Source organism: Cotesia typhae, unplaced genomic scaffold, assembly GCF_013202065.1.
Source record: "Cotesia typhae breed Kobodo isofemale line unplaced genomic scaffold, CoteBio_Ctyphae contig_26, whole genome shotgun sequence".
Taxonomy (NCBI): domain Eukaryota; kingdom Metazoa; phylum Arthropoda; class Insecta; order Hymenoptera; family Braconidae; genus Cotesia; species Cotesia typhae.
The window spans coordinates 884852-907047 of record NW_027423732.1 but is presented as its reverse complement, the minus strand read 5'-3'; the positions used below and the strand labels follow the sequence as shown (position 1 = coordinate 907047).

Sequence of the window (22196 nt, the reverse complement as noted above, 5' to 3'; positions counted from 1 at the left end):
TTGGTTCTAGGGAATCAAAAATATTTAAAAACTTCTTAATAGTGTCCAAAATTATCCAAGACAATAAAAAAAAATGTATTCATCATATTTTACTTTAATTTAAATAAAATTTCACAATTTTATTAAAGAAAACGGAAATCAAATGTCAATCAACGTTTCCTGTAGCTTATTTAATTTTTTATAATATTCCATCGAATTTTTATTAATGAAAATTTATAAATTAATATTCATGAAGCTCAATTCTTCTGACTAATGAATATTGTCACTGTTCTAGTTATTTTCGACAGAACTACTGACACAAGTTTTGAGCTTAATGGATTTTGCATAAGGATGCATATTGAAATCATCTATAAAATATCAGGAAGTCATAATATTTCATGACGTGGAATATCATCAATAATTCAATTTCTTTATTTTATCAGCAATCTGAATTTCATATTAAACACCCGTCGTTCTTTGAAAATAAATTTGCATGACTGTTTAATTCGATAAACACCTCCATATTTATAACTTAATCCTGAAATGAGTTTTGAAAATTTTTGGAAAGCTGAAAAAAATTAAAAAAAAATTTTTTTTCATGTATTTGGCTAAAAAATCCCAAAGAAGAATTTTTAAGCTTTAAAATGACGCACAACACTTAATTTGTACCTCAATATTAGCGCTCTCAATTTTCAGCGCCCCCAGTCAGAAGAAAAAATAGAAAAAATTTTATTTAAAAAAAAAAAAAATTATTAAACACAAAATATAATTATCAACATCATAATATTTAATATAATAGACTAAAATAACTTGACTCCAAACCCGACAATTATAGAATTTAATTACTTGATCTAAAGATAGAAATGTAGGTAGTTCTATCAATTAGGGCAATAAGATAATCAATATCATTCGGTAAACTCGAGCGTAATTGACTTATTTATAGACCCACCTTTGGCTAACATGTAAATATTGAACTTTCAAAATTTATATAATTAAGAGAGTAAAAAAAATTTAGTCTTTAAAGTATTTACATAAAAAAATCAGTTTTTTAAAATAAAATTTAGTTTCATTAAAAATTTCTTGACCTTAATAATTCGTTCAAGTAAGTTTTTAATTGAAAATTATTTTTTAAATTTGAATTTTGGCGGGAGAGTGACGTAGTTCTGGATCCGGTTTACAACGCCATCTTACAGAGATTTTAAAAAACTTTACTATAAGGCGGGAAGATTTGAATGTTTAATTTAATTTATTAAGTGTTTAAAATTTTTAATTCATTTTAGATTATCTATATAATTAAGAGAATAAGAAAAATTTTCGTTTGTGGCGTATTTAGGATAAATTAAGTTTTTTAAAATAAAATTTAATATAATTGAAAAGCTTGAAAACAGAATGATTGTCCAGATAAGTTTTAAATTAGAAATGATTTTTTAAATTTAAATTTTGGCGGGAGAGTGACGTAGTTCTGGTTCCGGTTTGCAACGCCATCTTACAGAAAATTTTAAAAACTATGATAAAACCGGGAAGATTTAAATATTTAATATAATTTAATAAGTGTTTATATGTCGAAAATTAATTTTTATAATTAAATTAAACTATTTTTAATTGATCCTGTGATAGCTCTATTATTTTTAAAATTTATTTCAAAATTACCCAAACTAAGAGTCCGATTATTTAAAAAACCATTAAGCCAGTTTTCTTATTCATAATCCTTAAATCTCGGCACTCGCATAGTGCAAGTTTCTCGTAAAAATAAAAATAAAATAATAAAATGTTTATTGGATTGTGGTGTTTCCTTACCCTTTTTCCTTAGCGACTGATGCAGTTTGTGACCCATTCCTCCCAGCGAATAAAGCACGTCTGTTACTCTTCGCTGTATCTTACCCTCACCTTGAACCCGGTTTTCGTCTCCAAGTTCTCCACCCTCAAGCTCCTTTCGCCACCCAATCCCAACGCCCCTTTCTGTTCCCCAAACCCCTGGAGGCTTTTGTTGATTTAATAAACGCAACTCCCGCAGGGTCGGAGAAACGTGCATACTTTTCATCCCACACTTTGTATGAACATCTCACTACCCCGTCTACTGTTCTCTACTTTCCACTTTTACTTTTTTTACATTTTTTTTTTCCCGAACTTATTCTTTATTCTTCCTCTATTTTTTACTTTCTTCTTTCAAATCTTAACTTTTTTACTATTTTCATTCTCTCTTACAATCTTCCTTTAATTTCGACATTTTATTTATTCATTGTATCTCTGCTTTTTGTACCATAAGAAAAAAAAAAGACACTCGAGTCTTTTATTGAGATTTGGACCGACTCAAAGGATTCGAGAGTACGGCATGAATTATTTAAATTGTTTCAGATAACTAGAAATAGTTTCTTTAAAGATAAAAGTTTTGATAATTACAACAATTGTTCGATTCTAAATATGCAGGAAAAAATTTTCTTGGGACAACATTACATTTGTGGTCGCAAATAAATAGGGGACGATTGAACCATACGGAGAAGCATGGGACATGCGCGCGCATCTTGACTCTACGTGAAAAAACTCAGGGAAATAACCTAACAATTTGATGAACTGAATTTATAATGAAAATTATTTTTAAATTGATTTTTAATTTATTTGATATAATATCTGTGAATTAAAACGGTCCAACAGTAATATTACCAACTAACAATTAATATATTATTTATTAAAAGTTTAGGTTTGAGTTTTAAATATTATTCGTTCAATTTACCCTAAGCAGTGGTTCAATTTCCCCCAAGCGGGGGTCAATTGAACTATTCGACGCGTTTGGATAAATTAATAATTTTAAAAAATTCACGTTGTTTATTGTCTAATTTATATATTGATAATGATAGTAGACATAATAAACTACCATTCCAAGAAAAAAAAAATTATTATTTAGTTTTAATTCGAATAGTAAAAAATTACTAAAATTTTTTTAGTTCAATTGACTCCCTTCTCTCCTAATTTCCTATTTAAATCCCCTCCAACAACCAAATTACTGTCTATATAACTAGATATTCAAAAAGCAAGGTCCAAAAAAACTCCATTCATTTCCACTACATTGAATTATAAATCCAACCCCTTGAGCTTGCGCTTAATGAGATTACCCTGGAAGTTCATCTCGCATCGGTTCTCGTGCACAAAGTGGCTCCTCCAGACAGAATATAAGCACAAAGCAGTGAGTAGTGATGATCCACACGACAAAACAACTCGGGTTTTAAAGAGACCGCAATAAAAGCGCGTGCACTCACGTCAACCATCAAAGGGGAAGAGGAAGGGGTAGCTTTCCAGCGAAGTGGGGAATAAACTGTAGTAGTTAGTGATGCAGATTAGAGAGTGGAGGGCTCTCAGCAATGCCTATCCCACTGGAAACTATTCATATATATGCCTGTATAAATTCATTGAACCCCTGTTGTCGTTTTGTCCAGAGAGAAAGAGAGAGAAAGAGAGGGAGGGAGGGCTGCCTGGTGTAATAATAGCGATGAATTGTTGATGGCGCCAGAGCTACTCTGTATTTATGTCGCGGGACGGCTAAAATGGGAGCCCGGGATGCCCGTAGGTCCTGAACCTCCTGCTCCTGTACGTTTTTACGGACCGGCCCTTTTTTTTTTCTCAACCCTGCTCGCACATGTATTATCATTATCACTTTTAACCCCCGGACATCATTATGCGTAATGACAATGGCAGCATCCAGGATAGTCATTTGTGCGGTTGATAGTGTCTGATCATTAGTCCTCGATTCACGCGGTCATCCGGATCCTGGTCTGGACTAAAGTGACTTTTGCGATCAGTGTTTACGCGAGGGTTATCATTGCTGGGGAATATTTCACTTTTTGACATTCATATTCCAATTAATTGCGCTTTTATTATGGACAGCTTTTAGGTTTCAAGGGGCTTTTTGTTCAGATGAGGGCTTGATATGTTTGGTATTGATTTTGAGGGTGGGAATATTTAGTTTGGATTCGTTTGCATTTATTGAAAAATAATGGAAGGTTTTCAAGTAGAAAAAAAAAAAATTTACGGAATTATAAATATGTCAAGAAAAAAATATTTTTAAAATGAGTATACTGATTTTTTTTTCAGTGATAGCCAATTTAGTTATAGGCCAAATCCTGCGTATGATCAGTGGTCATATTTATTCATATATGATCACATTTAGTCATATATGATCATATGATCACACTTGGTCATACATGAGCATATGATCACACTTGGTCATACATGAGCATATGATCACACTTGGTCATATATGATCATATGATCACATTAGGTCATGCGTGATCGTATGCTCATATATGACCAATTGTGATCATATATGCCCAGCTATGACCATATGATCATATATGACCAGCTATTACCATATGATCATAATTGATCATATGATCATAATTGATCATATGATCATAATTGATCATATGGTCATAATTGATCATATGGTCATAATTGATCATATGGCCATAATTGATCATATGATCATATTTGGTCACATATATAATCATGTTTGGTCGTATGTCATCAGAAATTACATATGATTAAATCTAATCTTTCTATTTCTGATACAAAAAAAAATGAAATTTTTTTTTTACAAAATGAATACTTGATAATTAGTTAATTTTGATTAAGAACATCAAAAGTGAGTTAATCAACGCAACTGAAATACATACATCAACGTACATCTCTCATATTACTCACCATAATTATCTTGTACAGGAGAGTTTAATCACTCTGATACCAATCGTCCAACCAGAAGCATTTCTACACATTCCACTATCAAATCGCACAAAGACACCATCCCTTTGAACTCGAGAGTGCTCAATGACAAAGGAATTAAGTCGCTTTTTTTTTTTTTTTAAATAATTCTTTATTCTCTAGATTAGAGTCAATTCATTATAAATTATCTCACCATTAACTGATAAGATGACTCTTGGATTAATCAAAAATTTTCAAAGAACAAAGATGTTGATAGATGTGGAGGAAAAATATGAGAATATTCTAAAAACCCTCTTCTTAAATTTAAATTTAAGCTTCAGTCTTCTTTCAAGGTTGTAAATTTCTTGAGTGAGTCTTTGAAGGCTCCTACTTTCGCTAATTAAAATCAAAGTTCCTGAACTTTGACTGAGAAATTTAAAAAGTGTTCATTAAATATTGGACGAAAATATATTATCCGCTTTAATTAAATTTTATTCTTTTTTTTTTTTTTTTTTTATTTTGATCAAGCTAATATAAATGAATGTAATTTTTTTTATTTATAAAAGATCAATAATAAGGTGAGATTAAAAAAGGAACATTTAACCTTCCGGGAATGGTGACAGAAAAAAAGAAGAAAAAAAAATAAGTCGGTGGCAGAAAGACGAAATAAAAAGAATAATAAATATGAAAATCTATTTGACGGCTTATACAGACTCGTGAAAAACCTGGAAACATATATGTAAAGATGAAATAAAATTTTATTTTAGTGCTCGGAAATACGATTGCAGTGAATGAATTGGTGATTTTTCGAGTCAGATATCGGGCTGGAAATAACGGTTATTGTCGGGAGTTCGGACATTATATATATATATATATTTCAACTGTTTGTAGTTTGCGGGCGTGAAAACGGATTTTATTTTCATTTCATTTGTTATCGAAATCTTTTATGTTTGACGGGTATTTGCGTTTTATTGAGACGTATATCGTTGATATCATTTTGACGGATGATAATCTGCTGGATAATGAATTGTGAAGAGTGAACAGAAGCTTTTCCCCGAGTGGAATTACGTGATGTTTTGCAGAGTACGAAATTCATTTAGTTAATCTATCCGAAAACACCATGTGGGAATTCAGGATGATCCCCATATGAATTTTTTTAATAGGAAATGACTTCAGCTAAGAAAACCCGTAAAAAACATATTTTTTCAATTTTTTTCGAAACAAGAGATTCCAGAAATTTGTAATTACTAATTATTCTTGCGAATCGATGTGATGTGATTAAGAAAATATTTGGGTCAATTATTGATCACGGAACTCTATTCACCTGTCTGTTCAAATTACTCGAACTTGCAAAATTAATATCTGTTACACTACGCAATAATTTTCGGGTATTTGTTTGATTAGCTTAATTAAATTCTTGCACTGTGAAACAATTCAATCTAATTTTACTCTATGAAACCGATTATGGTCACAAATGACCATATGATCAAATATGACCAAGTATCATCATATGTGACCATTGATCATTGATCAAATATGACCAATTATGATCAAACATGATCAAATATGATCATATATGGCTAATTATGATCATAAATGACCAATTATGATCACATTCTGATCATATTGGGTCACATATGATCACATATAACCAAATATGATCATATATGGACAAAGATGACCACTGATATGGCCATATATGACTCATTATGATAATACATAACCATATATGACCATATAGGATCATATATGATCCTATATGGCCATATATGACCCTGTATGATCAATTATGATCATATATGGCTAATTATGATTATAAATGACCATATATGATCAATTATGATCACATATGACGACTTATGACGATATGTGACCATTTATGATCATATTCAGTCAGATTTGATCATATTGGGTCATATATAATCATATATAATCAAATATGGTCATAAACAATTAAAAATGGTTAGATCTGGTCATATGTAATAAAATTTTTTCATATCTGGTCACATATGACCACATTTGATAGATTTCATTTTTATTTAAACAATTCAACAATTTAAATGATATTTTATAACTGAATTTATTTCTCAACAGAAAATAAAAATGCAAAAATATTATTTTTTACGACACTTTCATTATATTTGACAATACGTATAAATTAATCCTTGAAATAAAAATATAAAAGCAAATTCTGAAAGACTTATAACGAATTTACGTGACATTTTCCACCTGATAAATAAAATTTTAAAAACTCATTCGTATCAAATAAAACCAACTAAAAATAGTATGAGATCCTCTTTCATTTTTGTTCATTTTATAATATTCCGCAAAAATATCCATTATCTTTTATTGTATATTAGTAATGTGATAGTCGAAAAATAATAATAATAATATATATATTGTATATCGATTGGCAAATACAACTACATAGGAAGTATGTAGACAAACTTATTGATTGTATACAAAGATATGATTTTGTGCGTGTTTTCGGAAAAATTCTTCTCTATTTTCCGTAGCTGTAGGCGCTTTTGCTTTTCAACTATTTTCTATGTATATTGTTCGTGGCCTTTGGCAATCGTTGACATACATAACACATGTACGTTGATATAAATTTTCATCAATATACGAATTTAAAATTAAGTATTTCATAAAAAATAATTATAATAATTCAAGAAATGTCTTTTCATTAATTTAAATTGCATAAATAATTGATAAAAACTTGGAAGAAATGATAATAATTATAATAGTTGATGGTAATGATAATTAAAGCAAACAAATTACATTAAGTACACTCAAAAGATGATATAATTAAACTGACGAATAAACAGTGAATAATGAGGTACAAATAGAAAGGGTGAATACCCTCCAGGTGTGTCAGTGCATACAAAATTACTTTAAGAGAAGTATTAGGAAAACAGATGTAGGGAGCACGGCTCGTCGAGAATGTAGAAAGCAAGTTTTAGTTGAGAACGTCAGCGGTAGGTTGGTTCGCTCCTCGTTACTTAACTTGGTACAGAGAGCAAGAGCATAGAACACAAGGTTGTGTTGTAATAGTTAGTTAGCTAGTCGCTAGTAGATCGTACATAAGCACAGAAGCTGAAAACTACCTGGTCGGTTAACTGCTATATGCTGGAGGGTTTGGTTAATCGGAGTTCCTTTTGCTTAAACATATTCTGTTTCAGTTTCCTCTGCTTAACAGATAACCTAAGTACCTAGAATTATATACCCCGATCTGTTGTAATGCGATGCACCTAATTAACCTAATCGTTAAACTTTCGACAGGTATTTTAAGTTCTTATCGTTCAAAAATCTTCCAAATTGAAAAAATATTGGATTTTATCAAGATGATCGGTTTAAGTATGATCAGATTTAACAGATCTGATTAGGTTTGATCAAATCTTGTTAGGTTAAACGAATCTAATAGGTTTGAACAAGCAGATCTGATTAGAAGCTTGTCATGCAATTCTGGTCAGATTAAGCAGATTAGGTCAGGATTGGGCAATCAGATTTGGTTAGAACATGATCAACTAGACTAGATCTTGTAAAAAATTATCAAAAAGATTTAGTCAGATTTAATAGTTCTGGTCAGATTTGTTTAGATCTGATCAAGATTTGGTTAGGATCTTATTATCCAGATCTGGTCAGAAGCTGATTAACTAGGTCTGGTCAGATTAAACAGTTCTGACCAGGTTTAATTAACGAGATCTAGTTGGGTCTGATCAAGAAGGTCTGATTAAGATCTTAATATCCAGATCGTGTAAGAAGATAATCAACCAGATGTAGTAAAAAGCTTATCTTGCAATTCTGGTCAGATTATGCAGATTAAGTTAGGTTTGATCAATCAGATTTGGTCAGAAAAAGATCAACTAGGTCTAATAAGAAATGATCAACAAGATTTAGTTAGATTTAACAGATCTGGTCATATTTGGTCAGATTAAACAGTTCTAGTCAGATTTAATTATGGAAATCTGGTCATATCTGATCATAAAGATCTGGTTAGGATCTTATTATCCAGATTTAGTCAGAAGCCGATTACCTAGATTTGAATAGATTAAGTAGATTGATTCACACTTGATTAATCAGATCTGATCAGAAAATGATCAACTAGGTCCAGTAAAAAATTATCAACAAGATTTGGTCAGATTATGCAGTTCTGGCTAGATTTGATCAGAAGCTGATCTGGTCAAATTAATCAAAATTGTTTCGATGTGATGATCTTATCATGCTGATCTTGCAAATCTGATCAGATTGAATAGATTTAGTCAGATTCTGATGATTATGCAAATCTGGTCGTCGAACTAGATCTGATCACAAGATTATCGAGCAGATCTGGTCAGATTAGGCAGATTAGATCAAGTTTGATTAACCAGATTCAACTAATAAGATTTCCTCCAAATGATCTTTCTAAATACAATTAAACCTTAATAAAATTTTTTTAATCTAAACTTCCTTTCTAGCAAACCCGATTACTAATATGTAATTAGCATCAATGAATCCTAAATGAGGAATAATAGGAGCAATTGTTATCTAATTCAAAAACACAATAATTGTTGAGATTGTTAGTTTGTTGGCGCGTTTTCCATGACCGTTTTAACAAACTGACACAAGGTGGTATGGGGAATGGGTTTCGGGCAAGAGCTGAAGCAGAAGTAGTAGCTGGAGATATTTATGCAGGAAATCCGAGAAATTCCAGTCTACCACCCCATCTGCATTTTCACCCTCATTCCTACCAGCACAACACCACCCTCAATAGCAACCCTCTATCTCACTTCCTCCAATACTTATAATATATATTTCAACTTATTCTGCCTGGGGTTACACTTTTGCTGGTATATTTCTCGACGGGTGTGCTTGAAGTCAACCCTTGTATACCTCTGTACCTTGCTTTACTCATACCAGGCCATCGCCCATCGCCGGATTGTGCCTCCGAGATTTCGAAAAGCCCATGCTTTATAACTATCTAAACTCCGATGATATATACTGTAGCTTGTATAGGTCTTTACTACCCGGGTGGGATATATTCTCCAGTCTACGTTCCATAGAAAGTCTGCAGAGCCACTTTTCATATCGCTTGTCACAAATATAAATATGTCCACGTGAAAAGTATCCAAAGTGGCGAATTTTTTTCAGAATTTATTCTGCCGTTCAAAGATTAGCCCTTCTTTCCAAATCCAGCGCTGATGAGACAGCATCCAAATTTGTTGGCCGATGATACGACACTGATACTTTTCGACAGGTTCGACAGTGCTATCAAATGATCCTGTCCCCAAAGTCACTGGATAAAATTAACGATACAACAATAACAATGATGATAACAACGAACGAGTGGGTAGCATAGGGGAGATACCCAATGAATTTGATGTGTTGGTGTATTAGACTAGCCAGTGTATTCTGTTCCGAGCTGTCATCAGTGACTATCACAATGATGTGACGGGTGACGGGGGTTCGTTCGTTGATATATGATACGTTTGACAGTGAGTCGCCTTCTGTATGAAGCTGGTAGGCGAAATTCCGTCATTTGTTGGTGTGTTGTTGATATATGCTTCGTGTTGTATGCTATATGTTCCACGGATGAAAATTATCGCTATCACAGCTTGTATCATATCTGCTGGTAGTTGTACCTGAAACAGATGAGCATCCCGCGCTAGCTATTATTGCCACGTGCTACTGGACATCCTACGTTCCCGGGCATGTTTTCACATCTTTTGTCTTTTCGATCTGTAAATACGACCCGTTACAACGCTGCTGCTTGATATTTTAAACTCCGGATGGCTTTTTTTTTGCTGGAATATCAAATTATTGGGTATTGTGTTTCGATCATTTTGATTCAATGATAATAATAATAATAATTTTAATTATAAATCATAAATTAAACTAAAATTTAATAATAAATCACAGTTTAAGAACTTTTAAAATAAATTCTAAAAATATTAATTTAAATTAAACATTTAAATATTCCCGGGATTAGTAGAATTTATTAAAACATCTGTAAGATGGCGTTGTTTACCGTATACAGAACTACGTCACTTTCCCGCCAAAATTCAAATTTAAAAAATAATTACTAATTTTTAATACTTTTTAAGTATTACGAAATTTAAATCTATTTATAAATACTTCGAAAATTGAACATAATACTAAATTCAATTTAAAAAATTTACTTTACTATATTATTACGCAAAAACAAAATTTTCCTAATTCTCTTCCTTGTAAAGATAATCTAAATTAAATAAAAAATTTGGACCACTTATTAATTTAAAAATTCCCGGGGTTAGAAAAGTTTTTTTAAGTCTCTTTAAGATGGCGTTGCGCACCGGATCCAGAACTACGTCACTTTTCCGCCAAAATTCAAACTTGAAAATAATTTTTAATATAATATTACTAGTTTCTAATTATTCTAATTATCATGATTGAGTTTATTTATAATTACTCTGAAAATTTATCATAGTAAATAAATATTTAATGATTAAAAAATGTTTTTTTGAACAAAAAAATTTTTTTTAACAAGAAACTTACTTTAAAAAAACTTCTAATTTTTTCAGCTAAGAAATAAAATTGTTTAAAATTTTAAATAAGTTAATTTTTTCTTGCAACAATGAATTTTTCATAGAAAAAAAACTTTTTCTCCCTCAGTGTAATTAAAAATTTATCCAGTTCAATAGAAATAACAATTAGCTAAAAGAGTTGACATTAAAATGTATCTATGTGCATATAAAGAAGAAGAGATTGTTATTCTGGGTTGATTTTCCATAGAAACAGCGGTAACTCGAAAATAGGGTGAATCCAAGAGTCGTTAAGAAACTCGTTAGAGTTTTCTACTCTCTGAAGTGTTAGAACCGTGTAAATTTAAATTCCGTAGCCATTTTAGTTTCTAACGCATTAAAAGTACTTGAAGTAAAAATTTCATTTAAAATATTTTCCGTTCTTATTTGAATGCTTAATGTTGATTGTATCCAACGGTGCTGTAAAACGAAAATAATAAATTAGAAAAATATACGAAAAAGCGTTAACGACAAGTTGTTTTCCGGAGGAAGAAAAAGCTCCTTTTTTTTTTCTTGTTTTATTAACAACTCGTAGTCGCCACTGCTAAGTTCTAGTGGCTGGATTGTGGTTTGCTGCAGACTTATATGGCATTGCGTCAAACGGATTGTGCTAAGGGGTTAACGGTGTTAGAGCATGTGAGTGCAAATAAATATAAGGTTTTATGATTTCTGGTGGTCGTGTTGTTGCTGTTTTCTCCAGGTGTTGCTTCATACTTTTTTATTGTCTCATATTATGTTTATTTTTTTTCCTCCCTTATTATTATTTATTATTACAAAAGTGTTTACAAAAAAAAAAATTTTTTTTTAAATAAAATTTCTCTCTGTATAATAGAATAAAAAACAATTCTTCCAATAAAATGTTCCAGAAAATTTAATATCTCAATATTATAATCCCAATAATATTACGCGCTCGTAACTCGACATTCTGAAAATTGGAATCCACCCTCCGTTCAGATTCTGATGATAAAAAACTAAAGTAAAAAAAAAATTAAAAAAAAAAAAAAAACATTGTACTCCTCTTCTATTCGTCAATCTTTTCATCACTACAGCGTCGAAGCAATATATTTTCCATCCTTCATCATTCAGCTATTATTACACGCATTTTCGAATTTTACGACTCACGCCTGCCTGTTGTGATTTTACTCTATCCCCTGTCATATATAGAATTTTTATGAGTAGTCCGTACTTTGAGGATTGTTAGCTCTCAGGGGTTACTTCTGAGCCCTAACATTACACTTTTTTTTACTACGTACTATCTACGTTTTATTATTCTATTACATGACACAATAAAATTTAATTGCCATAGAAACACGACACACCAATCTAATTCCGTTATTATTCGATACTGAAATTTGATCATAAACTTATCCTTCCAATTTCGGGAAAAATAATTATTTGAGGTACACGAAAAGAACATGATGACACTGGATATCATCCCAGATTATACTCAGTGATATCTGCAGTGAAAAAAATTTCAGATAGTAGCTAGTATAATCCAGATTATACTAGATTATATCTGGATTATACTCATTATAATCTGGATTATACTCATTATAATCTGGATTATACTGGGTGATATTTGGATTATACACATTGTAATCTGGATTATACTGGGTGATATCTGGATTATACTCATTGTAATCTGGATTATACTTATTGTAATCTAGATTACACTGGGTGATATCTGGATTATACTGGGTGATATCTGGATTATACTGGGTGATATCTGGATTATACTCATTGTAATCTGGATTATACTCATTGTAATAGCAATTAATCGATAAAAAAAAATTTTGATAAATTTTCTCCCTAACAGAGTGTTTTTTTTTTTTTTTTGGAATTCTGATTTGTAGCCGTCAATAGAACATACCTGAAACAAAAAAAAAGAAAATCTGAAGAGAAGTAAAATGTAAAATGAATATTTAATAAAGAACTTGTTAAGTACTTGTCAATAACGAGGAGTTAAATAACAACAATAAAAGAAATGGAAATCGGGGTCGACTACTGGGGCTGTAACAAGTACCGAGGGTTGGAAAAGTATCTCGCGAACGAATATATTTGAATGGATTTAAATATAAGGCAAAGAGAAGAAAAAGATGAAAAAAAAAAAAAAAAGTAGTTTTATTTTTTTCTTCTCATGGTGGTGAAGCGAAGATTGAATGAGTGAAGCGAGACGGAAATAGACATGGAGCAGAGCATGAAGATATGGATATAGATGAAAAAGTAAGAGGACGGAAGAGGGTAGAAAGTAAATTATAGAAATGCGAATAAGGATGAGTAGGAAATAGGGTAAGAGTAAAGAGCATAAAGTGAATAATAAAAATATGATGAGTGAGGCTTTGGAGCTCGAGTGCATTTCTTCAAACGTAATCGAATGATATTTAAATTTAAATGCCCACCGCAATAAAGTGTTTAAGACTTCAAGAACTTCATTTTACTTTCAAAGTGGCTTTAACTACTGCTACTACTCCGATTAACCCACTCCTCTCTATAACTTCTTACTACTACTCTTTATTTAATTATTATTGCGATTGTTATCATAGAACTCTATTTTTATCTTTAAAATAGGTCAAAGTTCTGTAAGGATATATTTATATGATGTTATAAGGTTTAATGTGATCAAAATTAGGAATAGATCAGATCGAATCTGATCATATCTTATCAAATAGATCAGATCGAATCTGATCATATCTTATCAGATATTTCAGATCAGATCAGATCATATTTCAGATCAGATCAGATCAGATATTTTAGATCAGACCTAATCAGATATATTATATCAGATTTAATAGATCTGATTTATTAAATCAATAAAATCTTATCAAAAATCTTAATTAAGATCGGGTATGTTACATATTACACACCAGTCGCTCAATAAAAAAATTGGTTGAAAATTTAAATTTAGATTTTGAATATTTAAAAATTTCCAACGTAAAATATTACAAAAAAAAAATTATTATTCATTTCCCTATTGGCGCGGATATTTAAAAACCGATGAATAATTGCAGCTGGTCAATAATGGAGAAACTAAAAAATTTATATAATAGATATTTAAATCTTTAAAGAAATTAATTGAATTGAACTAAAAAGTTTTAAATAAATAGAAAAATAAATTAACGAGTTTAATTGTGAAAGTGAAAAAAAAAAAAAAAATTAATTCAAAGTATTAACTTCAAAGTATCGCGAACAATGTTTCAATGTATACCTCGGCAACTTTTATCCTTTGAAAGATTTTTTGCTCGCCCTTTTACATCAAAGTTCTCGTTATTTATTTCATTATTGTTATTATTATTATTCGCGAGTGTTTTTTTTTTTATATATCCACCCTACTATACACTGTTGTACTTTCACTTGTTCATTTCACTTTTATCACGTATGTGTCAATTTACTTAAAAAACATTTTAAATAGTAGAAAAAATTTTATCCTATCATATTTTTTTTTTTTTTTTTTTTTTTTTAATTTTAGTAAACTTACTTGTGGTTGAAGGATAAAATTTATTTAATCTTTTGAGTGGTGGATTAACATTCGTATTATAATTTTATAAATTCTTGCTCGTGACTTTAATATTTCATGATTAAAATATACGAGAGAATTTACGATTGAGATAATCTTTCAGATAATAAAATTTAAAAACTTATTCAATTAATATGATTTATATAATCCATGAAAATTTTCAAATCTAATAACTCAACAGCATTTATATTTAATCAGTCTAAATAATCCACAAGATTTTTCATAAAAACTGTATTTAATAAGATTATCCATATTTAAAAGCTTTATTCAAAATAAAACGTCAAAATAAATGGAATTCGTTAACACAAATTGGAAAAACTAAATACGAAACAGTCCGAAGTTGATTGGAGTTGATTTGTATTGAAAGAGAAAAATCAAGATTATTGATGGAAATTGAATCATTTCTTACTCGCGCTAACTCGGGGTTGTTTCGTGCGAACGAATCAGCAAAATAGCATGAAACTACATGGCATACCAGACCAGTAACAAAATAAAACGATCGGTTGGGATAGAAACTGAGAGGAAGTTTATACTTGGTGTTTCGAGGGTGAAAACCAAATAGATTCCTGCTTCCTGTCAATGCAGAGCCCATTAAATTAATTAGCTGTGGAGTTGATACGCTTGGAGCTTTTAAGATGACAATGAAAAAGGTTCTTTTTGTGTGTTAATACTCTAACTAATGTTTGTTTGGGACAAATGTTTGTTACTTTTGTAATAATTAAGTTGAAACTAATCTTGGAAAAAAAAATTTGGTCATATATGATCAGTTATGGCCATATATGATCATTTATGACCAGTTATGACCATATAGGATCATATACAACATGTATGATCATATGTGACCATACATGATCATATATGACCATACATGATCAGTTATGACCGTGTATATGGTCGATCATGACCATATATGATCAGTTATGACCATATATGATCATTTATGACCATATATGATCGTTTATGACAATATATGATCATTTATGACAATATATGATCATTTATGGCCATATATGATCAGTTATGATCATGTATAGTCAAATATGGTCATATATGATCAGATATGGTCATATATGATCAGATCTGGTTATATATGATCATATGTGATCATTTATGATCCAGCAAATCTTATTACATCATTGTAATCTGGTTAAATATGGCCACATGTGGTCAAATCTGATCATATAGAGTCAACTCTGGTCATATATGATCCAATCTGGTCATATGCTATCAGTTTTGGTCATATACGACCGGATTTGGCCATATGTGATCATTTATGACCCTGCAAATCTTGTTAAATTATTATAATCTGATTAAATATGGTCACATATTTTTTGTAGAATAATAATCCAAATTACAATACTATTAAAGATCACGTTTGCAAAATGAAAATAACTATAAAAATTACGTTAACTTTTATAACCCATAGAATTTTATCTATTTTATTTTTCGTAGATTTGCCAAGTTACTTTAGAAATAAAGTAGCTCATTGGAAAGAAGTCGGCAGGTAACTACAAAGATAAAAAAGAGATTAACTGAATGTACGTTAAAAAACGTCACGTATAGCAAAAAAGCCATGAATTCACAGTAATAATTGCAATAAGTTTCACGCGGCAGTTTCGAGTCTCTCGGGATTTAGTGTTACGTCAGAAGCCATAATAGCTAGACGTGCTTGAACGCCTTCCATGTAATTCGTGCCAAGATTCCGCTCGAAAAAATATCGTAAATCACACACTCGGCCTTATAACGTTCATTCTCGTCACCTCTGCACTGATATCGTTCTAAGTACATTCAAGAGCACAGAATTGACCTAACGGAGTTCGGATTTTGACGGGATTTTTTTGGACAAGGACACAGTGAAGAACAAAATGAGCCGTTGATTCATTAAATCGATCCATTAGGTCCAGAGTTATAAGCTTTTAAAGTTCTAGGAAAAAAATTAGCGGGAGCGAAATTTGGAATTAAAGATACCGGGTTCGAGTCCTGACTTACTTTTTTTTTTTTTTTTTTTTTTAATGTAGAAAGTTCAATCGTAAATTTAAAAAAAGAGAATGTTATGTATAAAATATGAGATAAAGAAAAACGATAAGTAGATAAAACTTTTTTATCTCGACGAGTGTATTATAAAGGACTTCGGGACGTAATATACAACGGAGGCGACATACACTGCAAATCTTGGGGTGACAAGAGCCGGAGTGTGAAGAGGAAGGAGGTTGAGGTGTACTGAAAGTACCAGAGTATAGACATAGTTGTAAATTCACTGGGAAACTAACTGGTCTTATAAATTTTAGAGGATTCACTGGCGCTCGACTGTAAGGAAGATATGGACATAAGACAAGTCTCTTCGATGGGTAGAGCTATCAAAGTCTGCGTCTATGCCTCTATCCACGATTTAGGATTGTGTATAATTTTTTTTTTTCAATCGAAGATTGACAAAATTATTTATTTTTACGAATTTTTTTTCCGTAGAATTTTTTTTTTAATTACACTAATTTTTTTTTCGTAGTTGTTCGCATAAAAAGTAAAATGGGTGATTTATTATTCTCGGGAATGCATTACTAAATAAACGGGGCTGAATCGATCGCCGGAAAAGCTACGAAAGAATAGAATTCGAACAGAAATGTGGGATGTACCTGAAAGAAGTAAACGATGAATAAATGAAAGTACGCACGAGCAAGTTAACCAACGCACGAACGCACCCATAAATTGAAAAGTTTAATTTGTATTGAATTTTTCGATTTAAAAAAACGCGCCCTAACATATTTTGCTAATTGAAAAAAAATAGTTGTTATTGTTAAAAAATTATGAGCTTTTGTGAATTGAGAAAAGTTTTTCAAAACATTGTCAAGAACACAATGCGCTTTTCGGGGAAATGAGTCGGATTTTTTTTTTTCGTGCTTTCAACGGGATTGGTAACAAACTTATAAATTTCTCGCGGCATTAGAATGTTGAAAACGTAACTGAGAAAAATAGAAAAACATACGGGAAAGAGAGAAGGGCAGTGAAAAGTAAAAAGTAAAATAAATAAATGAAATAGACGAAAAACTAAGTGAGAATGACTATCAGTGTGTGGGTCACGTAGCGCGTGATGGTAACAAAGTAAAATAAAAAGAGAAAGGTGGAAAAAGGTAAATGAAAAATAGAAAAGTTGGATAAAAAGTGTTGAGGTGATAGTGGAAAATAGAGTGTTACAGTGAGAATGGTAATGTATCAGAATGTTGTGCCGATGGGGAAAAATAATTGGAAAGAAAACGCGCATAGTGATAAAGTTTTGATAATGAACTTTATTGATTGTGATGGGGTTTAAAATTGAGTTTCTTTTTCATCGATTGTTTCAAAAAAATTTTTTTTGTCATACTTGCTTGGTGTATGTAATCAGATCATAAAGATCTGACCAGTCTAATGATCATTTGTGATCAGATCATACAAATTTGGTCATATCATTTTTTATTAGGCCATGCAGATCTGGTCATATTATTTATGACCAGATCATACGGATCAGACACATTATTAAGATCTATGTAGTTTCATAAAGATCTGACCAAACTAATGACCATGTGTGATCAGATCATAATGATCTGACCAGTCTAATGATCAAATATGATCAGATCATACAGATCTGGTCATATCATTTGTCACCAGATCATACAGATCAGATTAGATCATAAAGATCTGACAATATCTAATGATCACGTGTGATCTAATCACACAGATCTGGTCAGATTCTTATGATCTTATCAGATCTATGTAGATCCTTAAATAGTTTTAATTTGTGACCATTAATTTTGATCAGATCTAAGCTCTTATGACATCAACTGTCAAAAAAATTAAAAAAAATTCTCAAACTTGAATATCAAAAGCTTTGAAACAAAAACAGTCACCATTGATAAGTTAAATCACTCAAAGCTGGTGTAGAATTGAGTTAACCATTTTCGGATAATCTTGAACGAACAGAAAGAGGATTCATGGATATCTCTTAAGCGTACTGGTGCGTTTATGGAGACCGATTCATCGGAAGCCCCCCTTGAGTGCATTTCGATTATCCCCAGGAGGGCTGTAAGCTGTAACAAGAGTGCAAGCGATAAAGACTGATGGATATATAGGTTATATTGACTGTGGTGTTGGATTTGATGGTAACGATCGATGAATTGGTAGTCGATAGTCGGTCACTCAAGTGGAAACAAAGGGAAAGACAAGAATCGAGGCTACATTGAACTCCTTTTATCCTTCTTCAAATTTAAATCCCTTATGTCTTTATAACTCACTTTACATCTTTTCCACTCCTGTTGTACATCAGCCCTCACTCAACGGCTCACTGGCTCCCGCTTGCTTCTTTCAACTTATGTTGAGCACTCGAATATCCATTTGCGAGTCCTCTGTGGAATAATGCGAATGACTGATTCCGTGAGAATCTCGAATGAGAATGAGAATGGAAATTCGAAATTTTAAGCGGGTTTGCTGATCGTGACCCAGTTGTTTAACAAACTATTTCAACGTTCGAGTAGATATGGAACATGATGCTCTTCCTCATTTGGGTAGACAAGGAGGAGGAGGACAAGAAGATTAGCTTTTCGTGAGTTTCGCTGTTGTATGTTTGTCAGGTACGAGGAGGTTATGATGAGAGGGTAACTTTTGATTATTTTCGTGACTATCGAAAATTTAGAATGAAAATTATTCATATCAGATTAAAAGATAAGATTGTTTATAAATTTTATCAAATTTGTCTGATCAGAATATTAAATCTGATCAGATTATAAGATCTGGACGGATATATGTGATCAGATCATAAGATCTGGTCAGATCAGATCTTTGTGACAGATTTGTATGATCAGATCATGAATGTATAATCAGATCATAAGATCTGATCAGATCATAAATGTATGATCAGATCATAAGATTTGACTAGATCTGCATGATTAGATCATAAAGATCGGAAAATGTCCAGTAAAATTATTAAATAATTATTTTTGCTTTTAGTAAAAATAGATTTTTTTTCATTACGCATTCAGTTGTTAATTAGAGGGATAATAACGGAACAAATAGTAGTAAAAAGTAGGAGGAGTTTGGCTAGAAAATGCCGGTAGTTTCACGCATTACCAATTCCGATGAATAATTCATTTAATTTTCCGGGGATTGCTGAACGTTGAATCCCATTGGCCGTTGACCTACCAACAAAATTAGTACAAGCACCGTTTTATGGACGTATATAGCTATGATCCCAGTGCAAACGAATAATAGTAACAGCCAATTTACGATTATACCATGGAAATTCATGATCTTGATTGTGTATAATGTATTCTGATTTCAGTGTGTTTAATCATACCTAATAGATTCGTTCATTTATTATTCCCTTTAATTTATTTATATAATATAATAAAACAAGAGGTTTTCTGACAACTAACCAAACAGTTTTCACAAATCGAAATTATTTCATTATGCTATGTACACTTCAGTTGAGTCTAGTAACACCAAAATTCGCATGTCTGCGGTATAGGGTTCGAATCCTACTGTTTTTTTTTTTTTTTTTTTTTTTTTTTTTTTTTTTTTTTTTTTTTTTTTTTTAAGGAGCTTACTCGACACCCTGCATAATTCATGCGGAAAAGAGTCGATGTTCATATTAAAGTTAATCAACTTTTTCAATGAATACTTAAGCGTTTAATACATTAATAAACACCATTATTCCAATTTGGTACGAAGTTTAGTGGATAAAAAATTTTAATTAACTATTTTCAATGTATTATGCAGAACAAAAACTTTTTAGTTTATATTTTTTTTTTTTTTTCAATATTTCATAATGATCCGACGGTAACTTTATATTATCACACAAATAACTAATGCGAAAGTTTCTTATTACTTCGACGAAGTAATGTCTGATTTGCATATACATTTTGGCGGAAAATAATTAGAATTATAATTAATTTTTATTTCAATGTTTCAATAACTAAAAAAAAAAGTTTTAATTTTAGTTTTTTGAAATTTGGAGGTTCAAAAAAATTTTTTTTTATGTTTTCGGCTAAAGGATCTTCAATCTAGGTATTCAAGCTTCAAAAATATGTATCATAAGTAATATTTACTTCGATATTTTTATTAATTTTGAGCGCCTCCAATCAAAAAAAAAATTTTTTTAATTTCCTTTTTTAGCTTCGGAGGTCAAAAAAAATTTATTAAAATTTTTTTTCCATGTCTTTGACAATAGGATCTTAATACTGGGTCTTTAAGCTTCAAAAATATGTATCATACATAATATTTAGTTTAATATTTTCCTTAATTTTCAACGCCCCCAATTATAAACAAAAAATTCAAAATTTAATTTTTTAACTTTGGAGGCTCAAAAAAATTACAAAAAATTTTTTTTCATTTCTTTGGCTAGAGGATCTTCAAGTTGGATTTTTAAGCTTCAAAATTATGTATCATATTTAATATTAACTTCAATATTTCTTTTAATTTTCAGCGCCCCCAATCAAAAGAAAAAAAATTCACAATTTAGTTTTTTAACTTTGAAGGCTAAAAAAAAATTGAAAAAAATTTTTTTTAATATTTTTGGCTGGATGATCTTAATCTTGGGTCTTTACGCTTTAAAATCATGTATCATAACTAATATTTACTTCAATAGTTTCCTTAATTTTCAACATCCCCAATCAAAACAAAAAAATTCAAAATTTAATTTTTTAACTTTGAAGGCTAAAACAAAGTAAAAAAATTTTTTTTTATGTCTTCGACTGGAGGATCTTGAAATTGAGTTTTCAAGCTTTAAAAACATGTATCAAGCTTAATTTTAACTACAATACATCTCTAAATTTTCAGCGCCCCCATTAATAAATGCGCGAAAAAAGACGGTAAAAAAACTCCGAGCCGTCTAAAGAGAATCAACAAATGAATTTTGTGTCTTCAGACCCAAAGACTGATGATATATAATTGCATGACTTCCACAATAATTCCTCAAGGTTTTTCCAACCCCAGTCGGAGATTCTCTTTTGCCGGAGACAAAGGAAAGTTTAAGTCTAGCGTCTTTTGTTTTGCTTTGAGTGTTTTGTAACCTTGAGTTCCTGTCTAGTCTTATGTGTCCATAGAAAAGTGTTTTGCAAACGTCGAGGGTTGGATTTCTCCCCTTGGTGTCACTGACAGCTTTCCGTTTATTATTTCTTTATCTTTTTTCGTAGTTCCTCAGACTTTTTACCTTTTGCGGGCTTTGTTTTATTTTTTTTTTTGCTCTAAGCCGAGATAAGTCTGATTTTTCCGAAAACTTGGTAATAATTTCTCCGTAATTAATTACAAAAATTTTTTTTTTAATTTAAACTTGGCGATAAAAAAAATTAAGTGTATAATAGCCTAAAGTAGACAAGGAAGAACAACCCTGTAGCGCAGATGCATGTATCTAGTTTGTGGTTTCGATGGTCAGTTACTGCCAGTCGTGTATCTCTCGGTAATCCTCAACAGACTCAAGCTCGCTGGTTCGACAGATTGATGGCTAAATA

The 22196-nt window shown here is 31.0% G+C and overlaps 1 protein-coding gene across 1 annotated transcript in view; it reads left to right on the top strand.

The window, feature by feature from the left end:
* The window catches only part of LOC141525336 (spondin-1), a 51247-nt gene that overhangs the window by 4743 nt on the left and 24308 nt on the right, over positions 1 to 22196 (top strand). The gene's annotated exons all lie outside the window — the stretch shown is intronic.